The 26,896-nt window shown below is 30.5% G+C and overlaps 1 protein-coding gene and 1 long non-coding RNA gene across 2 annotated transcripts in view; one reads left to right on the forward strand and one right to left on the reverse strand.

The window, feature by feature from the left end:
* LOC107999592 (netrin-1) overlaps nucleotides 1–26,896 on the reverse strand; it is a 120,561-nt gene that overhangs the window by 78,403 nt on the left and 15,262 nt on the right. The window lies entirely within an intron of this gene.
* On the forward strand, nucleotides 21,743–22,649 carry LOC114577751 (uncharacterized). The gene is made up of 2 exons (XR_009828908.1): nucleotides 21,743–21,974; nucleotides 22,200–22,649. It is a non-coding gene; the product is annotated as an uncharacterized LOC114577751 (long non-coding RNA).

A 26,896-nucleotide genomic window follows, 5' to 3' on the forward strand; every position in this document is an offset into this window, starting at 1 on the left:
CGAAATATACTTTCATTAGGGTTCCTTTTTAAAGTCAAAAGAATAGAACAACTTTGTACGGATATTGCTTAAGATCTCTATTTGTAGAATTATTGAAAAGGTTTGGAAGATGATCACGGAAGGACTGCCAACTTTAAACGGAGAGTACTCGACGCACGTCAACATATTCTGAATCGAGCGCTCGAAATGATTGACGGATCATTTGAGTTAATCTTCGTGTTCAGTCACGGTGAAGGACATCTTCTCGGGCATTAAAAACCTATTGCATTAATTAGCAAAATAAATTCCGATAGTCGTGATTAATACGGATAATTATATTTATCCTCCGTAACATCGTAATACCATTAATAATATCCTGTTCTTTTTTTCATTTTCGCAATATCCTTTAAAATTATTCAGACGTCTTTATCTAGAGAAATATTTAAACCGCATTCTTTTACACTTGTAAATCGTTTCAAGCTGAGTAGTTTGAATTCTTCGAGTGTGAAATATCTTTTTGAAACATCTTATAAATCCAGAGTAATTCGTTATTCCTCGCGATTCGATAAATCTCGCAATCTTCCTTTTATGAAATTTCGATGTACGTTAAATATTGAAAAGCGTTTAATCCTATTATACCTATATTGTCATTAATATCGTTCCATTTTTAATTTTATTGGTCGAAAATTTTAAAATCGACGGAAGAATATAATAAAAATTTCACGTTGCTGGAAAAAGCGTTGTTAAAAGTAAAAATTTATAGATCGATTACGGTCAACGAAGGATTGTTGTACATGCATATCTATCATACGCAAGATCAACTATCAAAGTTAATGAATCGTGCGTTCCGGTATTTAGATACGGCAGCGTGCACAATGATTGTCACGACAGGAATAGAGGTGTGTCCAAGACGATACTTAATTTGTCGTTTCTTAACCCTGTTTCTCTAACGTTTCCTCTTTACGCATGACAAGCACAAAAATCCACAAGACACATGCTGCCGCCTGAAATAATTCCATGTTTCTTTTATCCTCGGGCAGCCGACTACTTGAAATAATCGAAGGAAAATAACGTTTATGCTGAAAAGAGGGGTCGTGAAATCCCTGGGATTGAATATTTCCTTTTTCAGTGTCACGATTCAATTTATCCCCATGTCCCCTTTAATTTCTTCGCGTTCTTTTCTCATAAAGCGATCTTTCGTTTTTATTAAGTTTATTAAATTTACAGTGTTCAAGATATTCTTTCTTTTTATTCGCAAATTATGTCTATGTAAAAATAATTTTTTTACGGTGGAATGTAAACATTATTCCGAATAGATACTATATTTATATTCTTAGTTTTATATTTAATTGCTTTAATAACGACGATGCGATAAATTTTAGAAAGAAACTTTAGAAATTCTGAATTTTTAATCCCTGCATTAAAGGATATTGCATTAAAATTTCAAATTGAAAGTTCGATATCTGAAAGCTCACTGGTGAATTTATATCGATAAAAAGTAAAAAAAGAAAAAATTATTTCTATACTAACAATTAAAAAACCTCTTCAACTACGTTGCAACAAATGAGATACATAATAGAAGCAATATGAATTAAAGAAAAAAATATTAATTTCGAGTAATCGTATTATAATTGCATCTTACTTGATTTAATATAAACTTTAACTGCTTATAATTAAATAAAAAACGGATATTTTTCTATCAATGTTTATTTTGATTTCTAAAAATGAACGTTCCACGAATATATTAACATCAATGATTAAAATATTCAAGATAAAAATATTAAAATGTATTACGCGAAAAGATAATTTTCTTCGTTGTGCAAATATTCGAACGTTTCCAATAATATCCACTAGGACTAGATAAAAAGTAAAAATTGTCCGCATTGTGAAACGCAATCAAATTAAGACAAAAAGTATAAAATGGGAATAAGTAAGTACACGTGCAGCACGATTCAAGCGCTGTGATAAAGTGGCAAATATCTTGCGAATTTTACGATACGGCATAAACGAAATTTGCGAGCGCCCCCTTTTTCACTTATTACGTATCTTCTTCTGTTTTACGCCTGGAAACGCGAACCGGATGTGCGTAGACGTGCGCCCGAATACCTACTACGTGTGGCCCATCCTGACGAGGAGGAGGAGGAGGGATCGTAATTTCTTCCACGACAATTCGACGCCTCTGTTCCTCCTGACGCCTACACGGTAGTCGCACCATGCGCTCGTACAGTCGAGTTGTACAGGCTGTTTCATCGAGTGCGTATCGATGGAACAAATGCTTTAAGATTGAAAATTTTCTCGTTTCACGACGAATAACACAATTTATCGTAATAAATTACTGTGCACGTTTCGCGTAAATCGATCAAGCCGACGCGTCGTTGATCGTAACATCGTGATCGATAGTCGCAACGATGAAACGGTAGCGATGGGTTCGAGCGTACAAAAGGAAAAAAATTGTACGATCAAGATATTTTCTAGAAGAGATGGATTGATTACAATGTGCTTTATTATAGGATCAAGTCTAATTCCATAAAATGGGTATTTTAAAAGTACAGTATGCGCTTAACGGTGCAAGTATATCACATGGTTATAGCGTAAATATCGTACGATTAATTGTTTCGGGATGCAATAAGTTCGAAGGTATATTTTTAAAATATTCTTCGCCGTGAGTTGAATTCTTTCGAATTTAATTTGGATTTAAAAGTGCATATTGAACTTAATCCCATCGCTACGCGATTATTCGTACTGTTTCTTAATATCATGAATAGTTCTCCGTAAGAAATTTTGATTTGCATGAATAGAACTCTCGTATATGTACATAATACGTATTTGCATAAGAAAAAGTAGTAATTCCATGCATGATTGTGGAGAGAATGTATCATTGAACCGTTAGATGGATACTTTGAGGTATATACTTTGACATATTGTTGATGAAAGTTTTAACGCCTCGAGGAGTTATAATACTCCATCATTGAAGAAATTGTTAGATATGGAGCGGAGAATATAATGGAAGAATTAAGGGTAAAGAATATAAACGAACTAATATTCGATGAAAAATTGTCAATATTTTAAACTTTATATGAAAAAACAATCTAAACACATTTTGAAAGCTTGAAAGTTTTATCTTCACAACTCTGAGTTCGTTTCGAAAATGTTTTTATACCTATATAGAATTTTTTTCTACTGTATTATTATCAAATTTTGAATACGTGTAGTCAAATGAAAATTTAACGTTTTTCGAATTTTCGCTAATAAATAAATAAAACTAGGGATCAAACGAAATAACAGTATTTTTTATCTTAAAAAATTATAGAATGGAAAATAATTACTGAAATTTTTATTCGACATATATTCGTACAAATAGTGTAATTTTATTTCAAAATAGAAAATGTTATTTTCAATTGTGGCCGTTTCAAAAAATTGATTGTAAAAATTGTAAAAAGTGAATGCATATAACGTAATAAATTGCTCGATCGAATTTATTATTGAATTTTTATTTATTAATTGGTAAAAAAATTGATGCATTATCACGTTAATTAATATACAGCAGTTAAAAAATTATAAAAAAGATATTAAGAATCGTTTTAATGTACGGAGCGAAGGATTGATTAAAAAATTTTTCACATTGGGAAATCGAATGCAAATTATTTAAAGACGGGATACATATGCAAATTAGTTCTTCGTTACAACAATTGATTGCCGAGGAACAACGTATGTTGAAACGCAAATTTCTATCAATAACGCGAAATATTTTTTCTATTCATTCACTATTTTTAAAGTTACTTATTTATCATATAAAACAAATGCTTCTTACTTACAAAAAAATAATTTTTGAAAGAATAAACTTGGATTAAATTCATGATAGATTAAAAAAAATCTCGCGAGTATTCTTAATTTCTTCATTTTTTGAACTACCAACAAATTTATAATGCAAGACAAAGACAAAAATATTACAAATAAAGCACAAAGATATCTTTGCTAAATCTGGAACACTGAAGCAAACTCCTTTTCCATTGTTAAAGAAAAAAAGAAATAATACAATTTTTATTTTTTCGTTTCAACTAATCTTTCAACGACTACCTCGATACCAAAAACTCGAAACACCCTGTATATTTCAAATAAAACACCCCGAGCGAGGCGCGCAGAAGAATTTAATTCCGTGGAATAAATCCAACGGACGAAATTCAGGAATCCACCATCGTTTACCGAAATACACGTATGCAATGTAAACAGTACAATATTACGTAGCAGGAGCGGAAACAAGGTTAGGATACGGGAAGGTGAGGGTGAGCCGGGGGGAAGAGGGAGAGAGGGCGCTGCAAGCTTAGCAGAAGAACAATGGAGAGCAGAAAGCGTACACGTGTCGAATACAAAGAGTATTTGGTAGACGAGTAAGAATCGCCCCTGCCAGCAACGGTAATCTAGTTTCGTCCCCGAGGGAAAAATGTGCCAGTGACGTACACATTGGATCATCCTCCCTCGTCGAGGGTGGTGCACGGGTTAATGCTCCGGTTTCGAGAAGCAAAGCGTAGACGGCCAACATCAAATTCGAACTAATCTCTCTCTAACTGTTATATCTTTAGGCCGTACCTTCACTGGGCTACTTTTCTCTCTGCTTTATCCGGTGAGAGAGAACTCGTGCGAAGGTAAAACGATTTATACGATGAAAGAGGATCGATATAGTGTTTCTATAGACGTAATATTTTATTATTTTAATTGCGTGGAAGAATGTTGAGACTCTCGAAATATTGATATATAGGAAATAGGGTGTTTTTTTTTAATTAAAATTATTCCAAGATAAAAGAATATTAAAATCTTTTAACGATAAAAACGAAGACTTTTCGAACGATGTTTTATAACTTTGATGTTTCTCAAGTTATAGGTTATAAAGTTATAGTTTGATAAAGCGAGACGAGAGTAAAACAACAATATAACGAATCGTTTTCAACGTGATTGGTTATAACTTGATAAATAAATTTTAACCAATATTTTTTATAAACTTTTGCGTTTAACAATTTTGTGTTAAAATTGTCAAAGAATATATTAACAATCTATATATTGATTATAAATTTTCCAAAACAATTAAATATTGATGTACACAATGTATCATTATATATTATATTACAATCATAATGTTCGTTTGTTCATATTGAAACATTAAGTTAATTTATGGATAGGAATAAAATAAAATTACAAAATATATATATATATATAGTTCTCGTTTCACAAATTTCTATCTCGAGAAATTTTTCAGAGAAAGCTATGTGTGTACTCAATATAATTATATATTCGCAATGATTTTCAAATTAAAAAATTATTGTTAGTCATACTAAATACATATATCGAATATTTCATATACAATTATTTTTTATTATAAATATTTTTGTTTACTAAAGATATTAAATGTAAATAAAGATGCGTGTAATCGTGAAGAAAAATAAGCAAAAAATCATTGTGATATCGATGGTAATAATTTGTTTATCGTTCGATGCTTCGAGTCTTAATAATTGATTTTAGTAAAGCGAAATTTCGAAAGAATGCTTCGAAGAAAAGAAAATTTCACTTTTTTTATTTATATTTTTTTATATTATTTTTATATTATTAAATTTGTAACAATGTAATTTATTATTGAGAATTCATATCCGAAAGATTTTATTTTATATTTTGATCGATATTTTCTCCATTTATAACGATTTATTCGGAAAGAAATAATTTAAAGTAGTAAAAACAGATGTATATAGCTTTGAATTATATCGAAAATTTTTAAATTATTTAAAATTTAATTATCGATAATATTGATTTGTCGATTGATCATTGTTAAAATTACTTTTTTCATAAAATATTTTTCCTTTCTCTAGTTACATCTATCCTCTTATTTTGTCGTTACTGTGTTCGAATCAATTCTTGGAAGAACACGTTACACTTGCTTTCAAGAATTTAGTTGCCGAGTTCTAAATATATTGGTTCGATTTAACCAAGAAAATTTATTTATCTTCATTTGCATATTAATAGAAAAAGCAAAAAATCAATAATCGTAAATACACGTTGCATTTGGTCGAGATTAAAAAGGAAAACGTGTCGTCGAATAAATTGGAAACACTATTGATTTCTGATAAAGATGGCTCAAGAGAATCATTAATCATCCTTATGCTGCGATAATAAAAAAGCGAAAAACACAAACACTCGGAGATGTGCCGTTTTACGATTCGAACGTGCAAACTTTCGCGTCTCTTTAAATTTAAGATAACTTGTGCTGTCATGCAAACGAAATTTGCCATTTCAGAGAAATCTGATCGTAAGAAAGCAAACGGAAGAAAATTTAAAGAAATATAGTCTGCACAGTTTCACGAATCTCGTTTACCTTTCTCTCGTTTCTTGGCGAACAGCAGCAATATTTCAACTTCTTGGATTTCTAATTAAAGTTCGTGTGTGATCTTATTTTAGACAGATTGCAATTCTCAAAATTTTACTATAAATACAAGTGGTTAAGTGACATGTTCGATGTTTACGACGAAACAATTTTAAAGTTTATGAAATATGGCCATCTTTTCAAAATTAATGAAATAAAATTCCAATAATTCGATGGATATGGAAAATCAATCGTTGATAAAATAATGCAATTTGTTAATAAAAATGAAATAATACATATACAAAAAATGAATGAATCGTTTTAATAAATGCAATCGTTCAACTGTTTGTTTCAAGTAGAATTTGTTTTGTGCAAAAAGTAACACGATGTAATTAATTTCTCAAGTAAAAGAACTATATAAAAAATCGTTAGTTGAAAAGATATTTTAATTTCAATTTTATAAAATTTAAAGAAATTTTTTATACGTATCTTTTTCTTTATCTTTCATAAATTTTCTCGTAAAATTCAGATTGAAAATATTTTTTAAATTTAATATCTTCTCGTTTCATTTTTGTTTCGTGTTTATAGGCAATGATTAATTTCGATTGTATTAAAAAATATACGATTCCATTTAATTTAAAATACCATAACTTTCATATATCTACCTCTGAAAAAGATTTAAATTGACGTTAAATTACTTCTTCCTCGAAACAGAATAAATTTCATTTAAAACATGTCTTCAAATAATAAACAATATGAAAAATAATTGCGTTGAAATAATTAAGTTGAAATAAATCATATAAGTCAATATAAAGTATACATATAAAGAATAATATTGGTATATTCTTGCGAAATAAAGTAAATATTTATTAGAAATGATATTCATATGACGTAGTTATGATTATGTGTACTGCAATTTTGCGTAATTTATTTTATTAATTGTTTTGAGAACTTTTTATCAATTACACGTTCAAACGATTCACTTAAGTTGTTTCGTAAATAAATTTCTTGAATATATTTTCGAGAATTCATATATCGCCATCTTAATATTTATAAATATTAATATTATTCATTCTTTCGATCGATTATTCGTGTCTTAAGGACGTAAAAACTTAGGTAAGACGATAATGATATTTTTGTGAAACAACATTGCCTTTACAAGAAGAAAAAATGTAATAATTTCTTATATCATATCTTTTCTTATTATTTTTCACTAATACGAATTACAGTAAAGAATTAAAAAGGTTATGATATCGAGGATTATAATTTCTGAGAATCGTTTATCATCACTCGTATTTTCATCAATTTTCAATTATTAATTAAAAAGTAAAATCGAAGATACAATTTCGTTGATCTTTTTTTTTTTTTTCGTTTTATTTTGGCTCGAAGAATCATTGTTTAAATTTTGAAAACAAAATGATACACATTTTCATAAAAGAATTAACTTTTCTCGTATATATTATATTATGTAAATTGAAACACAAATAGAAAATGAATTTTATGAATCTTAAATATGTTTTAACGTATTAAAGTTTTAATGTGTAATTATTATTATCATGCATATTTAAAAGTTGATGAAACTTGTTAAAAATATAATTAGAATGAATTTAATATTCGTTACTTACAGTAATAATCGTGGAAATTGACACTTGTAATATTGTTACCTTACCTGTAATAAAAAAAAAAGTCATGTTTTATCTTAAATATTCTAATAGATATTAAAGATATTAAAGAAATATAATAATATGTAATAAAAATAAAAATAACCCATTGATAAGATAAATAATTAATGGGCTAATAAACTAGTGATATTTCAAAACAATTAATTTCAGATTATACATTCTTGTACAATTTTATTTCGTTATTTCAAATTTATTTTTCACTTTTTACGCAAAATTCGAACAAACAATTAAATATTTTTAAATTTAACAATTTATAATTTTGTTAGAAATACAAATAATTCTTGCAATATAAAATGCAATTAAATCCAGTTAATGAAATATAACGACGATGAAAGATATTTTTCTTTTTCTTTTTTTTTTTTTACTGGAAAATTCATTTAAAAATTAATCAACCGATATCGAAATCTTAATGTTTGATATAACAAAGCAGAAATTATTGATCATTTGTTGGAACAAAGTTTCTTTAATTGTAGAGAAAATATAGTATACTACGACACGTAATAAATTTTTTGCTGTGTGTAGAAATACGCGTAGAATAATTGTCGATACTAGCAAATTTTTCCTGTATTTTTTGCACAAACTTTAATTTCGTACACCGAAAGAGTACACAGAAGAGAAAATTAAAACAAGAGAAGGAAAAGAAAAAAGGAAAAAGGAAAGAAAAGTATAGAAAGAAACAGAGAGAATAATAAAAAAGTTGAATATGACAGATATATATGGACATATATATAAAAACGGAATAAATATTTACTAAAAATGACCTCGTTATCTGTAACAAAACATAAGATACATTGTTATATGCATAATGCATTAACATATTCACGATCGAATGGAATATATTTCAAAATATGTATTTTTTACAAACTCTTCTACAACAAAGAATTCTAAAAAACGAATCTAAAACCAGTCAATTTCATTCATTTATTAATTTCAATAAAATACGTATATAAATATCACAACTTAAAACATTTAATTGTAAACTACTAACAAATGATAACATTCAATTTAACATTTAATCAATAACGAAATGAACTTTCTAACATTCGGAGAATATTCCACAAGATATTCTCAAATTCGCCATTCGTCCCTCTACCTGCATTCTTTTCATTTATCTACGAATACTGGATCTACGCGCGTTCACAAATGCATCGAACGTATTCGTTTGGACGAAGCCGTTGACTTTCATCTTCCCTATTCTTGGCCCGACATTATTTATTTACGCTCGTGGGGTTTTGAATTATAGAGAGGACCGGATAATAATTTCAGGTTCAATTACCTTTCGTGCATCGATACGCGTTATTTAAAATCCTGTGCACGCCTCTCTTCTCGGAGCTGGGCATGTGTAAATTCAAGCTGTTTGCACGTGTCAAATTAAAAACTTCTACACGCGCGCCCTCTGCACGATATTTGCGTTTCGCGAGTTCATCAATCTCGCGAATTTTCTTTCTACGATTCGAACGAGTGTGTGTGTAGGTGTGTGTGTGTGCAAAAGAATGGAAAAGAAAAAAAAACAGAAAAATGGAAAAAAGAATTATTGGAAGCTGCTTTTGGGATCGAAAAAATATTCAGACAGTACACCGCTATTAAACAAATGTTGACAGAGTGCTGGGTAAACACCGATCAAATATTGACACTTGGTATTCGAATAATAGCAAAGCGAAATGTCGATTTCTGTTCGAACGTACTTGACATTGTATCTACGGATATAGTACAATCACGTTCAAAACGTAATCCTTTATAGATATATACAAGCTAATTCAAGGATATGTACGTATATTGTGAAAGATGAAGGTTACAAAATTGAAAATTGGATTTTACCACGTGAAATTTCTACACTAAGAAAGTACGGAAAGAAATAATAATAAAATCGAAGTTTTGTTTATGCATAAGGATTTGTAAAAATCAGTTTTGTTTTTTAAAATAGAATTACATAATTTTTCATGCATTATCGATATGCTATACTATTTCTCATAAAAAAGTATTAAATTATTCGTGTAAATCGTTAATTTAGAAAATATTATTTGAATTTTATAAAATTGAAATTAAGATATTTTCTAAATCAATGAGCTTAAAAATTATAATTAAGTATAAGTCGAGATCACGTATATTTTTCACTTTATACATTAAAAAAAAAAAAATACTAGAAAAATGAAATATTTCCTTTGGTAAAAGAAAACTATTTGAAAATATTATTTAATGTCTAAATCATGAATAAATATTATTTTTTCTATTTACGCAATAAGCGTCGAAGATGACTGCGTTTTATTTTTCATTTCTTAGAAATAGCTTCAAGTTATTTATAGTCGTTGCTCGTTTCTTTTTAAAAAATTACTAATTTTTAAATACAAAAGGGATATTTTTCAAATGAATGTTTTAGACTTTTGAATAATGAAAAAGAAAGAATATTTGTTTTCATCGCATGTCCTTTGTTCTAATTTTAATCTAAACATAAATCTAAATAATAATTCAAATATGACGTTTACAATAAAAAATTATGTAACATATGAAATTACGAAATATGAAACTATAATATATCGGAATACATCCATATAATTGAATTTTTGAATGTTGTTTCACGAATTTCTGTCATAAAGGATAATTAATGAATGTGAGAAAAATTGCAACATTATTTCAATGTGGATAATTATAAATTATATTTTATAGTTACTAAATGGTTAACCAGTAAACCGTTAGGTAATCAAGGTTTTATCTTTTTATTATGGAAGTGAGATCTTCATAAAGGATTATAATCACTATAATTATAATAGCTTTTTGAATAAAGAATAAAACAAGAAAATGGATAATTTTATAGTATCCCTATAAAATAGATCATTAAACATATATACGATACATTGTACTTGAAAGTACAATATACACAAAGTGATTATCATACTTATTGATACTTTGTGGGAAAATAATTTATATAAAAGCGTAAACCAATCGTCTTAAAATATTGAAATTCGAAATTCATTACTCGTATTATTTTTAAATTATTTTACTTTTAAACGTATAATTTATCCAAATCATGTTTTTTTATCACGTTATTATATCAATATTAATGTTAATAAGTTTTTGAAATTATTTCTATCCATATTAATTACATAATAAGTATTTATGGTATGAATCTATTCCTACTCCATGGAGTAATAAACCCCTGAAATAATTTTATATCTAATAACGTAACCTAACCTATTTCATTGAATCGATCATTTTTTAGAAAATAATGAGCGACAATTGAAACTTTTTGAGGATCATTCAACAAAGATCATTCTTGAAAGCATATGTCAAAAGCAAAAACTATTTTTTCTTATATTTCAATAAAACAATTATTTTAAAATATTATATTTGAACAATGTTTCGTCGCAAATCTCATTTTACCGAATAAAATTTTAAGAAACATTAGTCAATCGATATTAACTAATAAAACGTATCATATGACATATTATTTTTTTTATTCGTATTAATTTCGTTTCTTTATTTGATTGAAATCGCGTTGGAATCGCGTTGTTATTAAACATAGAACGTTAACAATTTTTTCCAATTGAATCATGTAACTCGTATAATATCCTCTATTGTCGGTTCAAATTTTACGATCGTATCACTCGTAATTACAAGAAAACGGTTAATACCGCAGCAGTAATTTTATTTCATTTTAATTTTTCTAGCCATCGTTACAAGGATATCTCGCGATCTTTTGAAGAAATACGAATCAACGTCAAATTGAGAAAAAAGTGTAATGGTAAAAAGAAATATTTTAACACACAACCGATGTAACCATTTAAATATATAAAATGATAAATAGACAAGTTTTGAAACTCGTGTTTTTTTTTTTTTTCATTCGTACATTTTTTTTCTTAACGATGCAGCAGTTTACACGTATTTACGGTATTTCGAATATTCTACGATAGAATACTATTGGAGAATGCACGTAAGTGGAACAGTACAATGAAGCATTCGGTGAAGAATTCGATTCCTGTTTTCCATACATATATAACCTCGTATATACGGAATACATACATGTAAGCATGAATTTTTCTCAGATAGTTTTATTCGCTATTAGTTATGGCTTCATTAAAAGGTGTTTTCCTTATCATAAAACGTTAGTCGTAATGGGTCTACTGATTGATACTTGTGTTACTTAATACTTGAACCAAGTGCCCTTATATTTAACGCGATAAAAAAAAACATAATAATATAAAAGCATCATTATAAAATATAATTTTCGTAATTTGAATCTTTCTCACTAGAAACACTAGAATGTTAATTGAAAATCATAATGACGTAAATTTAACAACAGAAGTTATACGATACTTTAAATAATTGATATACAATGTAATTTTTTACGATATAATAAAATATTTCAAGTGTAGTCTTTCCCGATTATTAACTCGTAAATATGAATTTCTCAAAAATAATTTATACGTAGACTTGTATCGCGATATTATCGAAAAGTCGATTCCATTAGATCGATGTACAAAAACGTTGAATTATTTATCGAATTAAATATAAGCGATTTAATTAAATAACTTTTATTTATTTCGGTCTCTAGAATCAATTTCCCAAAGATATTCACCGATATACATTTTTCTTCGTTGCGTTAAATTATAATTATATCGTTGTTGAAATAACTCAAATCGAATACATTGACATTCCGTATAATCGAAAATAAAATTTTTCCACCTTTATCCACGATAAAATTTCAGGATAGAGAATAATATTAAAACCTAGGTCGATTCACTAAAGGAATTTACGGTTCTTAGATTTCAAATTTTATCATCTTCGAAACACTGTGACACGCCCTTAAGAGCTAGAAGGAAGAGCTACCAACACAAAGGCACCAAAGACCCCGTTACAATACCAATCATTGTCGAGTAAAATAAAATATCACCAGTTTCTTCTTCCTCTTGTTTTCTCATTGTTTTAAAACATTCCCTGGCTTTAACTTTAATTCCTTTAATTCTTAAAACGCACGCACGTGAGAGATTAATAAGAGTCGGACGACGGAAGCGAGGGCCAGAGACGTCTCAAACGCTATTCCATTAGTATTCACGAACGCGTTTATTTCGCGTGGACGGGTATCGAGTGGCTCGTTTATTTTCACTAATTAATTCCAATTTATCGACGCCGATACAGCAATACGAGAGAACGTCCCCTCCCCCCTCCACGCCCAAAATCCCCGGGGATTTTCTACCGATTACCACCTCGTCTCGTCCTAGATTTCTTTCCCACGCCTTTTCCCCTCCGTTTGTCCCCTCCCCCCTCCCTTCCCCGCGCCATCGTGAAAATCTCTCACTCTATTTATCCGTCTCGTTTGTACTCGTAAATAACACGAGGCGGAGTCGCATCGATTCGGGATGCTCGAAAGAAAAAAATTAAAGGAGGAATTTGAAAATGTGGTTGAAGCGTATAAACTCTAAGAAATTTACTCTTTGCGTTATTCTTTCCGCTTGGTCGGTAAAAATTTATGACTTGAAAATGTTTACTTGTTACTATCTCGTTTCATCTTCTTCGAGATCTTGGCGAAATGGAGATCGATCGAAAATAATTTACCAACGAGATTAATAAGAACGATAATTATTTGTACATATATAAAAAAATGATAAGACATAAATAATTTTTGACGTACGTTCTTAACATGAACTCGAAGGATAAATCCCTCGATCGATAAAATTTACTTTTCGTCGTTTGGGCGAAGAAAGAATATTCGAATATATTTTCTATTAATAATCGTAATTTTTAATCTCAAACTCTCCAAGGAAACGTAACTATTTTTCTTCTTCCCTCCCTATATGTAAGCTGTGTAAATTCAAGCGGTAATAGCAGTGCTCTGTTGTGTATTAGGAGCTTAACGATTCTGATGTTGATACATTGTGCGCGCACCATTCACAAGAATACTTTCGATTAAATATTCATGAGATGGTTGGTGTGGGTATAGCACGATTTATCGAACGGCGCGAATAATTTATTGGCCCATCCTTAAAACTCATTGAACAAGTTTATTAGCTAATTAGAACAACCTATTTACACGTACTCCATTGTTTGAAACGAACGGAAGCTGTAAACAGATACGTAAGTATTTAATAAAAAAATCTTAATAAATCGAGTTTATTGATTTTTAATCTTTTTGAATTTATGATTATTTCGAATCGAAGAATTTTTAACGAAATTCGAGTTGAATTTATCGTTTCGTTCTGCTGAATTCATCGATCGATTTATTTTCAATGTACTTTGATTTGAAATTGAATATTTTCAGATGCGAGAAAAATGAATAAAAATAATTGTGTTGGTATTCGTTCGCGGAAAAAAGGAAAAAAACGTCTTCGAATTGAATCCGTCAAGAGGTTAAAGCACGTTCCTGGCAACTATTAAATCCGAAGAGGTCTCTCGTCGTCACCTCCTAACTTTCTCAAGATGGTTACTTTCAACAGTTTTTAACGGATTTAACACTTTTCGGATCGATTTTTGACGATTGCATTCTCGACACGCGTTAATCGCGATTAACAGTCCTCTTTCGAGGTTTTACGATATTGCGAGGATGAAAAAAAATTGAGATAGAGAGGAAAAAAGTTAAGTGGAATTTGAGGCGCGATGAAAAGATTCTCGTAGAATAAGATTTCACGGCAAAAAATTCTACGATCCGCAATAAACGATAAAATTATTAAATACGAGTGATCGTTAAATCGCGGATATTTATGCATTTATGCAAAATTTAAATGTGCGAAAATCTACGTAATGCAAAAAGAAAAATCGTGTTTATAAGAATTGGATTGTGTTTTCTTTTTTTAATTATCAGAAGTGAAAATTAGCGTTGAGAAATGAAATCGAAAAGGAAACGGAAAAGAAACGTTTAAAATTTAAAAATTTAAAATTTAAAAAAGAGCTACGACTAATTTGATACGACGACAAAATTATTTAAAGAATTAAGAAAATTAAAATTAAATATAAAATTGAAAAAATAATTTTTATACTTTTTTATATATTATAACAAATTCGTCGTTGTTTCGAAATCTACGTACGAAAAAGAAATTGGTGCAGAGGCAAGATGACGACGGCACCAAGAATGCCAATCTATCGACATACAAAAGAATGGGCATTAGCATAGATTAAGTAGTGAGATCATCGTATTCGCAGACTCTTGTTATCTAGCTATATAACGATCGCGTTACGTCGATCCAACATGACGATTGTGAAAAGAAGAAGGGAGAATTAAACGAAAAAAGTGATTCTGAATTAAAAATTTTTCATTACGATAAAATTAAAAACGTAAAAAGAGCGACCTTTTTTATTTTATTTTCTAATCTTAAAAAAGTTATTTCAAAGGATGATAAAATACTTTTCACCAAGTATTCCAACTTGTTATCTCAGCACGAAGAAGATTAGAAAGCAGAGAGCTATTAAAATAAATCTTAAAAGCGAACGGATTCAAATTTCTAGAATCTGGAATAAAAAGTACGTGGATGATGGAGTAGGTGTGGAAAACGTGTCAAATATCATCGCGTGTGAAATGCACAAACGTAATGGATCTCCGTTGAAGAATTCTCCATTTGACTATCAATGTAACGAAAAAAATCCATGTGATACAACTTAATAAATCACACACGAATTAATTCATATTCCAAGCTGAATAGGTTTGGAGAGAAAGCTATTTAAATTTAATTACTTAATCTAATCATGTGAATTAAAAAGTAAATAAAATACAAATCATAACAGTTAAAAATACACTAATTTTTAATCCGCGAATATTTAATAAAGTAAATTTAAAAAAATGAAAACCTATAATTATTCCTAAAATTATAAATTAACGACAAATTAATTCTACATAAATTGATTTACCATCTATATATTTACTCGTTAAAATTATAAGCGATCAACCTAAAGTCGGAGAAGGATCTGTTTTTGCGAGATGATTACACGGTTTCTGGCTCGGTTATTAGCCCGACACTAGGAGAGTACGCGTTTCGAGTCAATAACGGATCATCTAAAATTGATATTATGTTTGCTGACCAAACGGCCAGTGGAATTATGGAGATTCGAGATTGACTCGAATTATCTACGCATAATCTAGATGTTTCAGCAAACATAAATAAAGACGTAAATCAGCGGTGAAAAATAAAAGGTGTGTAGATTTTGTTAATTTGCAAATCAAACTATTCAATTTCAACGGGTCGAAATCGATTCAGATGCAAAAATTACATCGAAAAGTAAATAAAAGATGTACAGAGATATACGTGTAAATAAGATAAGACTTGTTAATCGGTGATCGTTAATGAAAAATGGATAGGATAGCGTTGGGTACGTTAAAATCCGTTGAAAAACGAGGAGGGAAAATTTTCGATTTCTTAGGATACACGTCGAGGTTAGGAACAAAAGGATGGAAAAGAAAGAAAACGTAGCAACTATGACAAATGTACCGATTTATACTCGAAAGTTGTAAAACAACGATATTTACGGCATAGATACGCGTTCGTGTATATTTACATATGCATACATTAAGAAAATTTAAGGATAACAAGCTGGCATTAAAGGCAGTGATACGATGGAAAGTTTCGCCATAAAGTTTATCGTCACAATAAACGTTATGTCCAATGTAATAACCTATCTCTTGTTTCCTGATTCAATGCTTAACCTTCTTTCGCGTTTCGTTGTACCGTAGGATAGCAATGTTCCGTCGCGAGCCGTAAAAGATATCGTTTAATAATAAATTTCCGATTTTAACAATATTTCGTTCGTTCAGAAAGGAAATTACGACGTACAGTTTTACATGTAACGGTAAAAGAAATCGTGTTAAGGTAAATCTGTATTTACAGCGAGAGAGAAGAGATAAGCGCGCTTAGTTGGATCCAGCGCGTTGCAAAAACGCCATTGATGCAAATACCGTGAATTATGATTTATATTATGGAACTTATGAAATCGACATCTCCATTCTAATATCAGGTAAGTAGCTATAAACTCGAGAGAAAAAATTAAATTTTACTTTTAGCGAGACAAAGAAATCGATTATTTCAGACTTTACGAATTTACAGCCGTATTCCGTAAAGCACGTTACGTCGATTTGTCGTATCGATCGGTATAGATCAGAGACACATTTTTCCTCTCCACCTGTTCGAAAAGCCGGGCCCGCCGTCGAATAGGTCTGTTTAAACAACGCCACGGATTCTTCCTTTGCCCAACGAAGAAAAGGAATGCGATAAAACGCGGAGGCTCGCCTCTCCCACGCGTGCACGTGCGTGTTGGGTGGCGTTCTCTAAGGGTGGACAACAGGACAATAGGTTGGTAGGGTGCCTTCGCACCTCGAGGCTTACACTCCGATTCCACGCTTCGTTCTCTCGTTGGAATTCCCTTCTCCGTTTTTCGACCATCTCCACCGAGAAAGAATCCGTGGAATAGAAACCGTTCGAGATTTCTCGACACCTGGCCAAGTTGTTCCATTCATTTATTTTTCACGTACGCAGGGATTATTGTGGTTTCGTAGAAAGACCTTGTGCAGGATAAGATTTATTACAACCTCGATATTTCTACACGAATATGGGTACGCGATGATAAAGTAGAAAATAAGAAAATAATTATCGAAGTTGTTCAAAAATAATTTCTCAAATAAGGTTTCAAGATTCACGATACGCACCGTACAAGCTTCCAGATGTTCCACGCAGAACAGCGCATGCGCGAAATATCGAAATATCTTTGCTCTCGAACCTCCAAAGAGAATATCGTTGTACCTCTATCGCTTGTTCTCTCGCGTCGATAAAACGGACACGCGAATCGCTTCCTCGATAACGAAGGAGCGCTCGCTGTCGAAAACTCGATCGCGAGGACCACCGCCATCGTGCGACGAAGGAGCGTAGCAGGCCGAGCATTTGTCACGGAGATCTTACTTTCCAGTGTCGTAACGAAGGGAAAAAAAGAAAGAGAGAAAGAAAGGGAAGGGCAACGAGTGAGAAAGAACTCGATAGCGGAGTAAGTAAGCCTGTTCCCTCGAGACTGTCATTCCGATGGAGATGGTTAGATTATTCTTGAAACGTGCACTCGCGCTTATGCGTGCCATGCGATCAATAAATCATGTTCGATAGGTGGAACAGGATGCGGTGTCGATGATCCGTGCAATTTTATATAGAACGTCAATAAAGGAGGATGTTTCGTCGTATCGAATTATTTTTATCCGACATAAAATTCAGAATCGCAAAATTTTTCAAATTCATCGAGTATAAAAATGTAAAGGTAAAAAATTTAAAATTTAAATTTATTTATTTAAAATCATTATGTTGAGAGAACTCGTTATTACGATAATATTATACGTCTTACATTCGTTGAAATGATACAAACGTAACGAGTTACGCGTAATAAGGACGATATGAAAATATGAATAATGTTTCGGTGACTTTATTAGTCTCTTTACTACTTGGAATACTAAGTAGTACGATAACAGTTTTCATCGTTCGGATAATAACATTGAAACGTCTTTTATACGACCAACCGTTGTTACCGATATATCGACGAAATCACTTTTGCAAATATCTTTTAAACTACTACTACACTTAATCAATTATTATTGTTTTGTAATATTAAAAGAAACAAACTTGATAACGACATTAAATTCTTTCTATAAATATTGCATTTGTATAAACGAATCGGAGAAATTTTCAGATTAATTTAAAAATATTATTGCTTCCAGTGACGTCGAGAACGAAACTGGATAAAAATTTGAACATCTTTACAGGAAATTTTTGATAGAAACGAGAATAATTCGACGGCGTGGTCGAAGCTCGTTATTATTTGAAGATTCTGCCCGTTCGACGTGGACGCGGGTGGTCCACGCGTAGAATCGCGAAGACGCCCACGCGGCAGCACACTTTAAGCCTCGAATCCTTCCTAATTTTCCCGTGTTTATTTACTCCTCGTTGACTTTGTATACGCGCCCCTCCTCGCGCAAATCATAAGCAGTTAAGAGCGACGTCCAAAACACTTGACACCTCGAACGCCACTTCCTTCGTACGTGAATAGGCTACAACTACTTTACAAAGAATGCTGACGTTGTCGTTGCAACTATAAATTACTCTTTTCCTCGACAATTCCTTCGTATTATTCTTTCGAAATTAATCTTGCTTTTTGCGTTTTCAGCTCAAAAATTTATAAATCAAAAAAAACGTAATGGAAAATACTTTCGTTTCGATGAAAGATTCAGATTCTACGATTTCTGCGGAAGGAATCTCAAACATTCCGGATAAAGAGCCTCGTTGCTTTTTTCGCGAGATCGGCTCGCAAATCTCGCAGGATTGGAATGCGGCGAGCCAAAACTGTCTTTGCCCACAAATGACAAAAATAGTATAGGCGCGCTTCGTAGGAAGATCCGTGTTATCCCCTTGCAAAATCTCGCTTTCTCTATTTCGCCCGAGAGACAATATTTTTATCCTTTAAAAATTTGAGCGCAACATTCCGTCGAGGAGCTTCGTTTCGTAATTTAGGAAAGTTTGAAAAGGAATAATTTCGTCGAGAGAAGAAAAATCGATTGAAACTTTACAAACGCGAAATTAATAATTCCGAAAGCGCACGATAATCCAAGCATAAATGTCCTGTAAAGACGGTAGCCAATTTGGCGAGATGGGACGTCGAGGAAGGTTGACAGATGAAGAGGAGCGAGCGATACAACTTCTACAAGGGTGGTCTTTATCGTTCTTATTATCGTAGATTTCTTTCTCTTCTACCACGGTGCTTGTTTAAGAATCTCAAATATACAGAAACATGAATCAACACCGCAACAATCCAGGATTTCCAAGATTGTTTACTTTGGTAGGAGGAGACGTCAAGAAAAAAGGGGATTTCTCGACACGAGGCAAGTGTAGCTTCATTGCTCGTGCTTTTACAAATTATCATAACGGCTTATTCGGAATAAGAATATAAATAAATAAAGAATATAAGGATAGTTTCGAAAATTAATAACACTGCTTCGCTCTTTTTACCATAATAATATTTCATATCCGACAATCGACATTTATCGTATCGCAGTGAATCAGAAATATAATTTTTCTTCAAGTTTTCTTCGCAAATCATCGCAGCGACAAAAATGGATTGTAATGTCCGATCGAGAAAGCACTTAAAATTTCATTCCACCGATTAAAGCGTTAAACGATCGATTCGATTATTAATGACCGATAGCCAGTGGAATTCCGATAATATCGCGCTACGTAATCTGCCACCTACGCCCCACGAGTTTCTCTTATCGTGCTGCGTCACTGTCTTCTCGCAGACACTTTCAGACTCGTATCTTGGCAATCAGATATGCAGGATCGACAGCTACGCGACGTATCGAATCAGTGCTGACCGAGTATATTCTTCCATTACGTTTAACTGGATCATTTTCATCTTGTTACGTCTTTTTATGCTAAAATGACTTAATCGAGTAAGATGAAAATTTTATCTCGATGATCGGGAATATCATTAACGAAAAGAGTACTTTAAATAATAATTTTAACTTGTACAATAAACAATATTGGAGGTTATGTAATCGCATACCAATTTAATTAATTAACCTGTTCACGTGCTAATATCAATTTATCGGCAATTTACGATATTCTTTTCCATTCGTATTCGTTAATGGATTTCGAAAAATAATTGCTGGAAGAATTTTTCGTTACAAAATATTCATCGAAAATGAAAATAACGAAACCACGTTTCAACCTTTACAATTCGAGGTGAGAAAATAAACAGTGAACGCAACCATTTCGAGGGCTTCGAAACTGTTTATTTTTTTCTCTTCTGTATTCTTCTGGAACCCTCCATGTCCTAGAGGAAGTAACAAAAACGAACAGAGCGATTCCGGATATCTTTTTAGTATTAATGATGACAACTCGTGAAACTATTTCCAGTTTATATTATCCGAGGACGAAACGTTTACGTCTCGTTACGTTAAATGAATGAAAGAACGTCTCACGCATCAAAAATGATACGCGATTTAAGCCGATCAATGAGTTTTTGACGAAGCAATAATTTAATGACAAGCATTACCGAGACAAACGTTTATCGAAAAGGACTATTTAACTCGTTCTGCCCGGTCGAAAGGTTAAAACGAAGCCTTATATATACACGTATATGTGCATGGGTTGGTTAACTGACTGCACGAGAATTATATTTCACCGATCATTCGTACACGTGGGAGATCAACGATCAACAAGAATATACACGATGGAACATTGGTTATTCCTCCGGCCATTATTTCTCTCAGCCTTTCAATGGCTCGCTTTTAAGAGGATAAATCCTCTTCGAGAATGGATCTTTTTCAACTATGAAAGACACGAATGCCTTTGATCCCGGCTGGAAAAAAGTTTCGCAGACCACGGCCCGACAATTAATTCTTAATTTTACCATTGAGCCCCTACATTTCTTTTGCATCACATGCACATTTATTTATTGCGAAATGGGATATAAAAACATCGATGCGATTTATTCGAGTCTAAAAGTACGAAAATACAAAGAGGAATAAACGATTTTGCTCGATTTGTTTGTTATTTAAAAATCTAGCGCGTCATTTATATTCTTGACGTTAAATCAGTGTCCAATATTTCATAAATCGTAAGATAATGATCGCAATTTTGGTGCAAAGCAAATATTATATATATTTAGCGTTTAATTATTTGCCCTTTGTTGCAACTTAAATTAACATGTAAATCTAAATTAGAAAATTAATTGACGTAATCTGAAAAACTGTTGGAAGCAATCGCGACATCTGTTGGTACGTTTAATTAGCGTTTTTCGAACTGCCATCTATGACGAGAGAAAGCGTTTGCTTGGACATCGTAACTCGGTGTAAAAACGCGCATAATAGAAAATGATAATTCGCCAAAAGTAAAAGTTTCATCTCGAGGAAGAACTATTCCAAATTGAGTGAATTAAAATGTTGAAATATATTTGATATAAAAAGTGTGTAAGATCGATATTTATAAACGAAATTACTCGATTATAAACGCTTTTCGAACGTAAGGTTAAAATTTTCGAAGCTTTTATATGTCGATGATGTAACCTTTGAGTTTATATTCTTTCTTGATTTTTTTGTAATCATACAAATACTAAAATTAGATATCTTTTCAAATTTCGAAAAAGATTATGGATTAAGAAAGATACGAATATAATAGTGCAAGAGAAAGATATAATTATATCGATTTTGTAATTCAATAACTATATTACTATCTTTTCTTCTACAGTGTCTTTATAACTCGTCGCTGCTTTGACATGTACAAATCGAAAAAAAATTCTTTCGGATAAACAGTTTTTGATATCTAAGAATCAAATAATTGGAAATTAAACGACTTTCAAATATGGATGTTTGTTATAAAAAAAAAAGAAGAAAAAAGAACTCTAATCTTACGTAATACACGATACATAACCTAACGAAGGGAATATATTTAAACAAAAATAAATCAATCGTATCGGGATACGTGTTCTAGAATATAAATATTGATAGATTTCAGTTTCCCCTATTACAAACATGATGTGTAATGTATAACCTATAATAAAAGAAATGTATCGCGTAAGATAAATTCTTAGATAACCTTTCAGGATACGTGTCTCGGAATGGAAACGATATTAAACGATATTACGTGTCTCTGAATTTTTTATAATAAACAAAAGGATTTTAAATATTTCCAAGAAAATCTCTCTGTTCGTCCAATCAAATATCTACATATATTTTTGTAAAAGAAACTTTATTTATTTATTTAACTATATTACAATATCACGTACGTATGACGAAAGATGCAGTTATTAAAACAATTATCCATTTCTTTTGGTCGACCATGTCCGAAGCTGTCTAGTCGATTAAGAATGATGATTACTTAAACGACATTGTTACACTTATACGACTACTCGAAACTCGTGACGGACAAATTTTAATCGATCCCGTTGTGTTTTATCTTGGGATAAAAGCAAGCAAGGTGCGGGTTTACGCAGCAGCTACTACCATTGTCCATTTTTCTTCTTCGATCGTGGCTATGTGATTAAACGCTCAATCTACGCGAGACAATACGACATCCCACCAGGCCAATTTATCGAACACCCACGAGGATACGTGAACGTGACTCGAGTAAAGATAAGAAATATCGAGGATCGCTCGAGAAGAGCCTTTTTCTCCAATGATCGGCCAAATTTGCTTCGATTTGACAAATCGCATCGACGAAATTTTGAAAAATGCCTGGAAACTTGTTCGTGAAAACGACCAATATTTCCGTTCAAATATCTCTGTAATGATATCGAATTTTTTCGAAAGAGTTTTCGAATCGTTATTTTGGAAATTATTTAGAAAATGTATTTAATGTTTTATCAAAAAATCGTCAAATATTCACTAGATTTGCTACAAATAAAAATAATCACACGCAAATGATTTATTTAATATAGATTTAATCACGAAATGGTGAAAACTTTATAAAATTTCTAATTCATTTTTAATTCATTTCGATAAGTACGTAACGTAAAATTTTAAAATCGAATTTTATAATCGACAGAAAATTTTAATCCGATAATACGCCATTATCGTTATATAGGATTAATTTAGATGAAGAGTTACTTAGTATAATATAATTAATAATAATGCTCTATAAAATTAAAAAAAAAAGTTTTATTATTCAAATTAATAATCTTTTTAAATTTTTGAATTTTGATATATTCGACATTGATGATTCGAACACGAGATAAGAATTCTCTTGTAACATTTTCAACGCATTCTTTTGATTTGCATCAAAATGATTTCGATGATTTTCATATCGAGAATAACTGAAATTAATAATAGGATAAGTTGTAATTACTTTTTTAATTTGATTACTTGTATCATTATAAATCAAAAAAAAGCTTGTCCAACTTTCCTCTCATAGACAAGATTCATAAACGTGGAAAAGACGACACTTATCCGTCGAAAGAAAAAGCAAACGATTCGCATTTTTAAAATCGCTATTGATAAATATTAGAAAAACGTTAAATTTTCCGTAAAAGCACGATTCTTGACTGGATTAAAAAACTTAATTCCATTTCGCCCGATTTCGTTCTTCTTGTGCGTAGATTGGTTCGACTACAAGTCCGACAAAAAAGTTTAGAGACAGACAAATTCTCTTGTTCCAGAAACTCGAAACAGAGTTTCCCAAACTGAAAACTCGGACTGTAAAAAAAACGGGGAAAGAATCAAGTTGGAAACAGCTTTATGTCCTTCGATGTCGCATTTTTCTTCGGGACAGCGTTAAGAGGTATCTTCCCGTGGTCAACACGGTCTCCAGACGTAGGTAAAAATTCTCTGGACCGTGCAGTCTCGAAACTTTCCTAGTTACCTTTTTCCCCTTTCTCTTCTCACGTTTTATTTTTATTCGAACCGCATCTCTCGCCCCGTCGTAGGAAATTTATTTTAATTTTTTAATTCTTAAATTTGAAGGAAATTTCTTGGATTAAATTGACGAGAAGAAGAGTAAAAACTAATGTAACGTTATTCAATCTCTAACGTCGAAAATAATAAAAGCGAAAGACTCGTGGACGCGTGTAAAAAAAAGTTTAATCAAAGCAAGTAACTTTGCCGCGTAATTGCTGCGTAAATGTCATAATGATAAACACGATATGTAAAAATACTTTTTGTAGCTTATTGTAAATATGACATTTCCTGTATCCAATCTCTCGATGCTATGCCTTTGATGCCAGAAGCATTCTGCATTTAAGAATGTTAAATTTATAACCCCCGCCGTGTAATTAATTGCGTTTTGTTACCACAGAGACATCGTCTTATCCTATTTAAGCTGTTGTAAGTTATTCACATAGTGTGTAATTTAACTTCTCCATCGAGAATCCTTAAACAAAATTATTCGTGTAAATTTATCCCGGTAATGACAGTTATTAATTCCTAAGAATAGTGGAGACTATGAGGATAATTTTTAAGTATTTTCAACAAAAATTGCAATTATTACTTTTAATATTTTTCCGTTTAAAAAATAAAATTTCACTTAAATTATCACAAAAGGGAATTAAAACGGTGGAATTAAAACAGTTAAAAAGTAAAATATTTTAAAATTTAATTTTAGAAATGAAAAATAATTTAAAGGATTTTGCAAGAAAAATACAAAAGGAAATATATTTATAACAAATTCTAACAAATTTTTTGTAATTAAATAATTTAAGATAAAATAACGCATGGAATAAAAATTAAAAAAATAAAAACGTTATTCGTAAACGATCTTGAGATCTTCAAGAATACCTGTTATTTCAATAATCTTAGTTTCGAAAAAAAAAGAAAATACTAAACCCAACTATATAAAAGAAAATAATTAAAACAGTAGATGTTAAAAAGTAAAATATTTTAAAATTTAAAGAAATGAAAACTATTTTAGAGAAATTTACAAAAAAAGTACAAAAGAGAATATATTTAAATCTAAGAAATTTTTATAATTTAAGATAAAATAACACATCGAATATTTCAATAATTTTAGTTTCGAAAAAAAAACACTAAACCCAACTATATAAAAGAAAATAATTAAAACAGTAGATGTTAAAAAGTAAAATATTTTAAAATTTAAAGAAATGAAAACTATTTTAGAGGAATTTACAAAAAAAAATACAAAAGGGAATATATTTATAAATCTTTTGTAATTAAATAATTTAAATAACGCATGGAATAAAAATTAAAAAAATAAAAATTTTACTCAAATTCTTTCAATAATTTTAGTTTCGAAAAAAAAAATACTAAATTCAATTACATAAAAAGAAATAATTAAAACGGTAGATGTTAAAAAATAAGATATAATTATATAAAAATAAAATTTTAAAATTTAATTTTAGAAATGAAAATCATTTTAGAGGAATTTTCAAAAAAAATATAAAAGAGAATATATTTACAAATCTAACAAATTTTTTGTAATTAAATAATTTAAGATAAAATAATGGAATAAAAATTAAAAAAATAAAAACTATTTGTATTATCCCATCATGAGATCTTCAAGAATATCCGTTATTTCAATAATCTTAGTTTCGAAAAAAAAAAAAACACTAAGCTCAACTATGTAAAAGGATATAAGAAAAAACAAATTAAAACAATAGATGTTAAAAAGTAAAATATTTTAAAATTTAATTTTATAGAATATATAAATATAATTTTAGAAAAATTTACAAAAAAAATACAAAAGAGAATATATTTAAATCTAACAAATTTTTTGTAATTAATTTAAGATAAAATAACACATCGAATATTTCAATAATCTTAGTTTCGAAAAAAAAAGAAAACACTAAAGCCAATTATATAAAAGGAAATATTTAAATGTAACAAATTTTTCGTAATTAAATAAATAATTAATAAGATCTTCAAGAATATTTCAATAATCTTAGTTTCGAAAAAAAAAGAAAACACTAAAGCCAATTATATAAAGAGAATAATTAAAACAGTAAATGTTAAAAATATTTTAAAATTTAATGAAAACTATTTTAGAGGAATTTCATTTACAAAAGAAAAAAAAGGGAATATATTTAAATGTAACAAATTTTTCGTAATTAATTTAAGATAAAATAACACATGGAACAAAGATTAAAAACGTTATTCGTATTATTCCATCTTCAAGAATACCCGTTATTTCAATAGTCTTACTCTTCTTAATCTTTTTCGGAAAAAAGAAACCACCAATACACAATAAAACACCGGGACGAAGAACAGAGTTATCGCAGTTTATTCAAACACGGCACCACGGTATATTTTCCTTCCCTTCCCTTCAAAACCGCAGACGATTAAATGCTCGGCCAAGTGGCCGGCCTCGCGAAACAAATCAACCTCGTTGGTTAAAATCGCAAAGAAACACGAGGCGTACTTTCGTTCGATCAACTCGCCAACCAATAATAGAGTTAGCTAAAAGTTTTTGCACCTTTTCAGTTCGAACGCTGGCCACTT

The sequence above is a fragment of the Apis cerana genome, linkage group LG2 (genome assembly GCF_029169275.1).
Source record: "Apis cerana isolate GH-2021 linkage group LG2, AcerK_1.0, whole genome shotgun sequence".
Lineage (NCBI taxonomy): Eukaryota > Metazoa > Arthropoda > Insecta > Hymenoptera > Apidae > Apis > Apis cerana.